We start from the raw sequence: 8,314 nt of genomic DNA, 5'->3' as shown, positions 1-8,314 counted from the left end.
TCTTTCTTTCTTTCTTTCTTTCTTTCTTTCCTCCTTCCTTCCTTTCTTCCTTCCTTGTCTTCTTTTTTTGAAGGCCCACAGCCTCCTGTGTGCAGGGGCTTCAGGGGAAGGGCCCATTTCTCTCATGTTTCTACTCCTGTGACCAAGTAGGTGCTGTCCCTTGACCAGGCTAGTGCTCCACAGGGCTTGAGAATGCTCCTGTCCAGGCCTTCACATTCTTTCTGGGGCCCTGGCTCTCCTCAGCTGGCTGCACTGTTAGATTGCACAAGCGGCCACTTCCCCTCTGTGCTGTCAGGGCAATAACTGGGCAAAGGATGCTTGTGGCTAGGTCATGGGGGCCTGGGCACTGGGGAAGGTGGCAAACCTTTGTATTCCATGATCCTTTCCTGCTTCATTTTCCCTAGTTAACTGCAGCTCTTAGGAGCACTTAAGAAGCAAAGCATTAGCTAGTGTAGCCTTGCCCAAGTCACATGTCTATTACCTTCCAGCAAAAGCTGTAACCACAGACTGGCAACCTGGGTGCAATATGAGCATGTAGGTAGGCCTGAATTTCCCAGCCTCCTTCCTCTTTCTTCCTCCAGCAACAGAAACTGAGGAGGACTGAAAGAAGTGCTGTTAGCTGCAGACTTGTTGAGAACAGAATGGCTTTCTTTGGACTGGGTGTCCTGCTCTCTGGGTTGCTAGTCTGGACCAACCAGCTGAAATCAAGAGGTTTAACTGGTACTTTGAAAATGCACCTGCCTGGTCTGCTAAGGATGACAGGAGTTGGAAGGGCTGAGGTGACTTGTCCCATGTGGCTGACACTGAGAGATTGTTGCTGAATGAACAGTGGGACCCACCAAGACCAAGAATGTTTGTGACTTGAAAACTAGTTTGCCTGAGTGGACAGAGGCCTGTGGGGGCAAGCCATCAGGTGTAGACCATTGGTGGCCCTAAATATATTCAGGGGTTGGCAACATGATGGATGAGCTGCATAACCTCTATGAGGCTGTTTGCTCATATGGACAATGGGATGTGAACACCCATATTGTAGGATTCATTCATTCAGCCATTTATTCACTAAATATTGACTGAGCATGCACTGTGGGCCTGGAGATATAACAAATTGATTAGGCTTGGTCATTATCTCATGTTCTCTGTGGTTCTTCCCAGCCAGGTTGCTGAGAGGCCTGGGGATTACACATATTTATGACCAAGCTCATGACACATTGTGGATGCTCAAGAAATGCTACTGTCATGGAGGTGAGGACTCTTGCAAGGGAACAATGACTAGGCCTGGTTACTGGACCTGTGGCTATGAGGCAGAAGCCCGAATACTGGCGCACTGACCACTGAGGGATGTCCTACAAAGAGGCATTGACAGCGAGTCACCTGCACTGTTGCACTGGTGTGCCTGAGGGCAGGGTTGGCTAGAGAACTTTCGGGAGCAAGGGAAGGGCTTAGCTATAGGGAGAGAAAAGTATGGGAACCACGTTGTCATTGGAGAAAGGTTTCCATTGGCTGCTGGAAACAAATAAGTATTCTCAATGTCTGTATACATGTGCATGTTCAGGTGAAAGAGTGTTCATTTTGTATATTATTCACTTATATAAAGAACATTTATTGAATACCTGTTCAGTGCTAGGCACTGTGATTAGAGCTGAAAATAGGTGAACCATGAAACACAGCACTCCAGGATCTTACAGTCTGAGGGGAAGAAAAGGAATTGAATATAAACAAGGCTAAGTGGTGGCCTTAAGGGCCAGGATGAATGATTGAGGACATAGTGTGCACTCATTGTTAGAAGACCAGTGCATGGGGAGTTCAGAATGGGTGAGATCGGTTTGATTTGGAATGGGTAGGAAGTTGGAAAATATCTTACAACAGATAAATGGATGTGGGGGTCTTAGCTCAACCTCACACTCTGTGCCTTGGGGAGGTTCATAGGAGAGTCAGCACACAGGCCTCAGGAAGTGGAGGCTGCTGTTGAGTGGCATTCATTCATTCACTCAACAAATCTTTACTGAGCACCTACAATTGCCTGGCACTGTTCTAAACTCAGGGGACTCAGTGAAGAACAAGACAGGAAACAACTCCTGCCTTATTATGGCATGCATTTTAACGGAGGAAGATGAAAAATAGTTACAGCAATAAGTGAGTTACACGCAGCAGCAGTTCTCAAAATTTTGGGGCCCAGAACCCCTTTATATTCTTAAAAATTATGGAGGACCTCAAAAAACTTTCATTTATGAAAGTTATCGCTATTGATATTTACAATCCTAGAAATTAGAATTGAGAAATTAAAAATGCATCTATATGAATACTTCAAAGTAATAATAAGAACCCATTACATTTTAGCACAAATGACATATATTTAGTGAAAAGTTACAGTTTTTTCCCAAACAAACGAAAATTCAGAAAAGAGTGATATTTTAAAAATTCTTTTTTGCAGATTTCTTTAATTTACAAGTAGAAGACAGCTGGATTCTCATATCTGCATCTGTGTTCAATCTGTGCTGATGTACTGTTTTGGCTGAAGTATATGAAGAAAATCTGGCCTCACACAGACAAATAGTTGCACAAGAGAGGAGTATGTTAAGAACCTTTTCATTTAATTGTGAGTCCTTTTCTTTGCTACTATACCAGAACTCAACAAGTAGTTGTTTCTTAAACGTCATTTGCAATGTTGAATCTGAAACTGTAACAACATTCTGTTTTATTGAAATCCATTGGTCTATGTTGCACTTTGAAGGAGTGTTTTACCAATGCATTGTGAATGGATCTTTTGAAAAATATAAGTTCACCCAATTATGTAAATTTTTCAAATGTTATCATATTTTATTATCCAATACCACAAATCACATTTATTAATATAATCACCAATTTCATTAGAAAAGTCTTTAAGGATTGAATAGTGACAGATATAAAATTTACAAAATTTTAAATTTTTGCAAGAAAACCTATATTTTATCCTTGGCAACAAATGCATTAGTTATTTTTGAGAAAATGTCTGTCAAATATTCAAGTCTGAGTAACCATACCTTGTCTGTCAGTAGTCATTCTTGCAAGTAAACACGTGACGCATAAAGAAAACAGCTAGTTCAAAGTCATAAGAATGATACAATGGACTTTGGGGACTTGGGGGAAAGAGTGGGAAGGGAGCGAGGGATAAAAGACTACAGCTATGGTGCAGTGTATATTGCTCAGGGGATGTGTGCACCAAAATCTCACAAATCACCACTAAAGAACTTACTCATGTAACCAAATACCACCTGTACCTCAATAGCTTATGGAAAAAAGTAAATAAATTAATTTTAAAAATGTAAGAAATAAGATGAAAAATAAATAGGCAGACTTAAAAATATAGAACTTATAAAAATAAAAAGTATGGTTAATGCCTTAAAAGCACGTCAGCGGATGTACTGAACAGATAATTAGACAAAACTGAGGAAAGAATTAGCAAACTGAAGATAAACCTGAGGGTATTACATAGAATCCAGCAAAAAAAGAGAAAGAGATTAAAATATGTGGAGGATAAAATGGAAGTATCCAGCAAATATCTAACTGGAATTCCAGAAGGAATAAACAGAGAATGGTATTAAAAGAGATGTCTAGAAATGAGGCATATAAGGTGCCCAATACATTTGTTTCTATTTCTTATGGTTATGTAACTCTGAAGTTCAAACACCGTTAACCACAAGAGGTCTGTGATCACCACAGACCTTCTACAATGTGGTATAGTCATGGCGTGTTATACATGGAAATAATTTTATTTATTTATTTTTGCGACAGAATCTTGCTCTGTCGCCTAGGCTGGAGTGTAGTGGCACCACCTTTGCTTACTGCAAGCTCTGCCTCCCGGGTTCAAGCAATTCTCTGTGTCTCAGCCTTTAAGTAGCTGGGATTATAGGTGCCTGTCACCACACCCAGTCAATTTGTGTGTGTGTGTGTGTATTTTTAGTAGAGATGGGGTTTCGCCATGTTGGCCAGGTTGGTCTCGAACTTCTGACCTCAGGTGATCCGCCCACCTTGGCTTCCCAAAGTGCTGGGATTACAGGCGTGAGCCACTACACCCAGCCAGAATTTTAAAGGTAACCTAATGAATAAACCTGCATTTTTATCCTAGCTCTGTAGCTTATTACGCAAGCATATTGCTTAAACTCTCTAAGCTCTAGTTTCTTCAACAATAAAAAGGGAATTAAAAAAAACCTCCAAAAAGGGTTTCTGTGAAGATCAAAAGAAATATATATATATATATATATATAAAGAAAACAACTGGTTCAGCTTGCAACTCAAACAATCATACAAGTACTATTGCTTGAGACAACTATCACAGTTTGGTAGGTGGCAAAAGACCTTTATGTATATTTTTCAGAGTATTAAAAGACATACTGCAAGTGCAGAAGAAAAATGACATATACGGCAAGGGAAAAAGGACAAATAATGGCTTCATGTTATTATGAAAATTGTTTTGACGTGTCTCAGAAACCTTCAGGGCTTGTATAGCATACTCTGAGAACTGCTGATGCACACCATTTTGATGGTGTTGCGTGCAGTGGAGTGAGATGTGGCGGGGTGGAGGTATAGGGACGGTATGGGGAGAGTTACAATTCAAATTGGTTGGTCAAGGAAGGCTTCAATGAGAAGGTGACATTTGACAGGTGACATTAAAGGAGGTGAGGAAGTGAGCCCTGTCATATTGTGGGGAACAACAGCCAAAGAAGAAAGAACAGCAGGTGCAATGGCCCTAAGGTAGGAGCATGCTCAGTGTATTCAAGGAATGGCAAGGAGGCCAGGGCAGCTGGAAAAGTGGACTTAGGGAGTAGTAGAAAATGTGGTCATGGGGGTGATGAGAGCCAGACTGTGTGTAGGGCCCTGCAGGTCACTATAGAGGACTTAAGCTTTAATTTGAGTTAGCTGGAGAACACTTGAAGGGTTCTAAGTAGAGGAGTAACACGATTTGTTTCCATTGAAGAAGGGACTAAAGCTGAGTTGGAAGGTGTGGTCAAATTCTGTGTTTGTAAGGTTTGAACTTTTATTCTTGAATAATCCCTGGCACATAGTAGGTCTTTAAAAGAAGTATGTTTGGTGAAAGAATGTCCTTTACTTCTGTACCTGTCAAGGAACAGGGTTATGTTAGCCAGTTTTTGCTGTGGTAACAAACAGTCTCAATAACTCAATGGTTTAAAAAAATAAACATTCACCTCTTGCTTATGTTGCTTGAAAGCTGTGTTGGCAGCAGCTCTGGTGGAGTGGAGAGGGGAGAATTAATATTTGGGAGCAATAATATAATCTAAAAAGGACACTCTGAGAGTGAGGTGAAACCATAATCAGTTAATTACAGCCCTACCTGAATTAACACACTTGACTAAATCTTTTGCTTATGGGGCCTGGTGGAAGCCGTCTTACAAGAAGCCTGCTGTTAGAATTGAGTCATCAGCTTGCGTGTATAAAGAACAAATGCATAGTCCTCCTTCTGCAACGCATTCCAAAAGAACGACCACAAAACCACGGCCTTTTCACCCCAGGAGCACAGAGCCTATCTCCAGGTTGCTCAACCCTGACTACATGCATTCTGTTTGGGGCCCATGAGTGGAGCCAGACATGGGGTCCTGGGAGAGGGTTTTGGTCACAGTAGGTCCTTGAACGACCAATATCAGAATCCCTTGGTAGGGATGGGGGCTTGCTAACCTCACAGATTCCTGGGCGCCACCCTAGGAATCTTTGGAGGTTAGGCCTGGGATTCTCCAGGTCTTTTACATTCTAAAGAGAAGGGATATCTCAATAATATGAAGTTAGAAAATGAGCCATATCAAGATAGCCTGCTCCTGGCTTCTCTCCCCTTGTGTCTGCTATCATCTGGGAGCACTTATGAATTGGATGCTGGAGCTGGTGTACTGTGCCAGGCCAGCCTGAGGATGATTGGAGAGGTGGGTAGGGCACTTTTAAAACCTGGGTGACTTACTTAATTTGAAGTTACACGCAGGACCTCACCAGGTCACCAGCAGCCCTGGCCATCCTCTCATTTTCATATCTGGATTTGGCTGACTGCTGGGCCAATACTAAAAGGAAGCTAGGTTGGGTGCAGTGGCTCATGCCTGTAATCCCAGCACTTTGGGAGGCCAAGGCGGGTGGATCACTTGAGGCCAGGAGTTTGAGACCAGCCTGGCCAATGTGGTGAAACCCTGTCTTCACTAAAAATACAAAAATTAACCAGGCTTGGTGGCATGCACCTGTACTCTCAGCTACTCTGTAGGTTGAGGCTGGATAATCACTTGAACCCGGGAAGCAGAGCTTGCAGTGAGCTGAGGTGGTGCCACTGCACTCCAGCCTGGGAGACAGAATGAGACCCTGTCAAAAAACAAACAAACAAAAAACAAACACACAAAAAGGGAAACTGGATTGCTAAATATCATTCTTTCCCGACCTGGGCCCTTTAACTTTGAACCTCAGCCTCTGGGTCTCAATGCATCCTGCTTTTGAGAAATGCTTCCTTAAAAACCTCTGAACTGCTCGGGCACCACAGGTGCCAGGTTCACTTTTGTTGCGTGATTTTGTGCCACCAGAGCTATTGCTCTTTAACCACTTCAAGTGATTAAAAATGGATTGTACGTAGTCCTCCCTTGACCTTCATCGGTGGAAGTTTCTTTTTTTTCAGGCCTCAACAAGTTCAAACAGCTCAAGGACACCTCCACTGAGGCCCTGTTTATGGTCCACAGTGATTTATAGTAGCACTAGAACTTCTCACAAAAGACAAATTAACACTCAGACACCTTTTCAGGCTTTGTAGTGCTTCCTTTGAGAAAGAGACTTTTGACCCAGGGCCAAGATGTGGGAGGCAAGCTGTTCCCCTCAAACCTTATTGGGTGGTAGCCTTTAGGATTACACCCACCTTGGCCTCATGTCCTCCTGAATGCTTCAAAATTGGTCTCTGCTTTTGAGGTGATTTCTCTCTCTTTGTTTCTCAATTTTGGTTTGTGTGAATTCATTGTGCCCTGATCAAAGGAACACCACAGAAGCACAGTCGGTTTCAGGGAGAGGGTGAGTTTTGAGAGTTTTGCCCATCCTGGGTTTAAGTCAGGTTTGCTTTTCTTCTTTAGAGGATCTCATCAACGATTCCAAATACTTTAGCTTTGGTGGCACTGTTATATTACTAAAATTCCAGTGAAGTCCTTGAGACTTATAATTAAAACAGATGAGACTCTCTATCCTCCAATAAAGAGGAAATAAGATCCTAGAGTCTTAGCAGAGGAAATTGTAGACAGGCTTAGTGAGGGAAATATTGAGAAACAGAGTGAACATCTACATGGGAAACAGCTAACTTCTGAATCATTTTTGATCAGTGGGATGTGAATTTTTATATTTTTATGTGTGATGATTAAATGAGTACAAGGAACTAAGAAGTATACTAGTTGCTATTATGAGTTTTTTCCCCTGCCATGTGGCAGGGTTAGGATTAGGCCTGTTATCTATAGTTTCAATAGCAGATAAACAAAAGGGCTTGTAAAGTTGTTCTTCAAAATATGTTTCTGCCTGGAGGTTCCTTTGTCCAGAGGCAGTCATGATTAAATACTCACCTAGAGACTATTAGCATTCCACTCATGCTCAACCCAGCATATTCTGAATCAGTAAGTCTGGGGTGGGTCCTGCTGATACAGACAGAGGGCAGGGAAATACTGGACAGAAGATGGCAAGTCTCTGGCAAAGGCCTCACCCTGAAGCCTGGAAATCTGCAGCCCTAAATGGGAACAGGCATTCCTGTTTTCACACCCAAATGTGGCCCTTTGGCTTGCCGTGCCTGCCCTCCTATCCTGTACCCATATAAACCCCAGACCCCAGACTCCATTACAGCAGAGCAGCAGATTGGTGCAGCAGAGAAGGAGAGAAGAGAAGGAGTGTCTGAACATCAAGAAGAGTCTGGCTGGGATGGCCAGAGATGAGACTGGCCACAGGACAGCTGAACCCCATGGGAAGATCATTTTCCTACTCCATCCCCTTTCCAGCTCCCCATCCATCCCACTGAGAGCCACTCCCCTCACTCAATAAAAATCCCCACATTCACCATCCTTCAAGTCCATGTGACCTGATTCTTTCTGGACACCAAACAAGGACCTGGGTACCAAGAGAGCAGGGTGTAAAAGGACAGCACACTGCCTCTCCACTGAACTGGTTTAACACTTAGCCATTCGTGGCTGATAACTGCTGAGAGAGCATTACTTGTAACACATCCCTAGATGCTACTGTGGGGCCAGAGCCCAAAAGTGCTTACCCTGGCTCCTGCACCTGCCCGTCTGGATGCTCTCCCTCCTGTAAAGGGTTTGAGGTGCTGCAATCA

Source organism: Piliocolobus tephrosceles, chromosome 5 (assembly GCF_002776525.5).
Source record: "Piliocolobus tephrosceles isolate RC106 chromosome 5, ASM277652v3, whole genome shotgun sequence".
Lineage (NCBI taxonomy): Eukaryota > Metazoa > Chordata > Mammalia > Primates > Cercopithecidae > Piliocolobus > Piliocolobus tephrosceles.
This window is presented reverse-complemented; position numbering follows the sequence as displayed.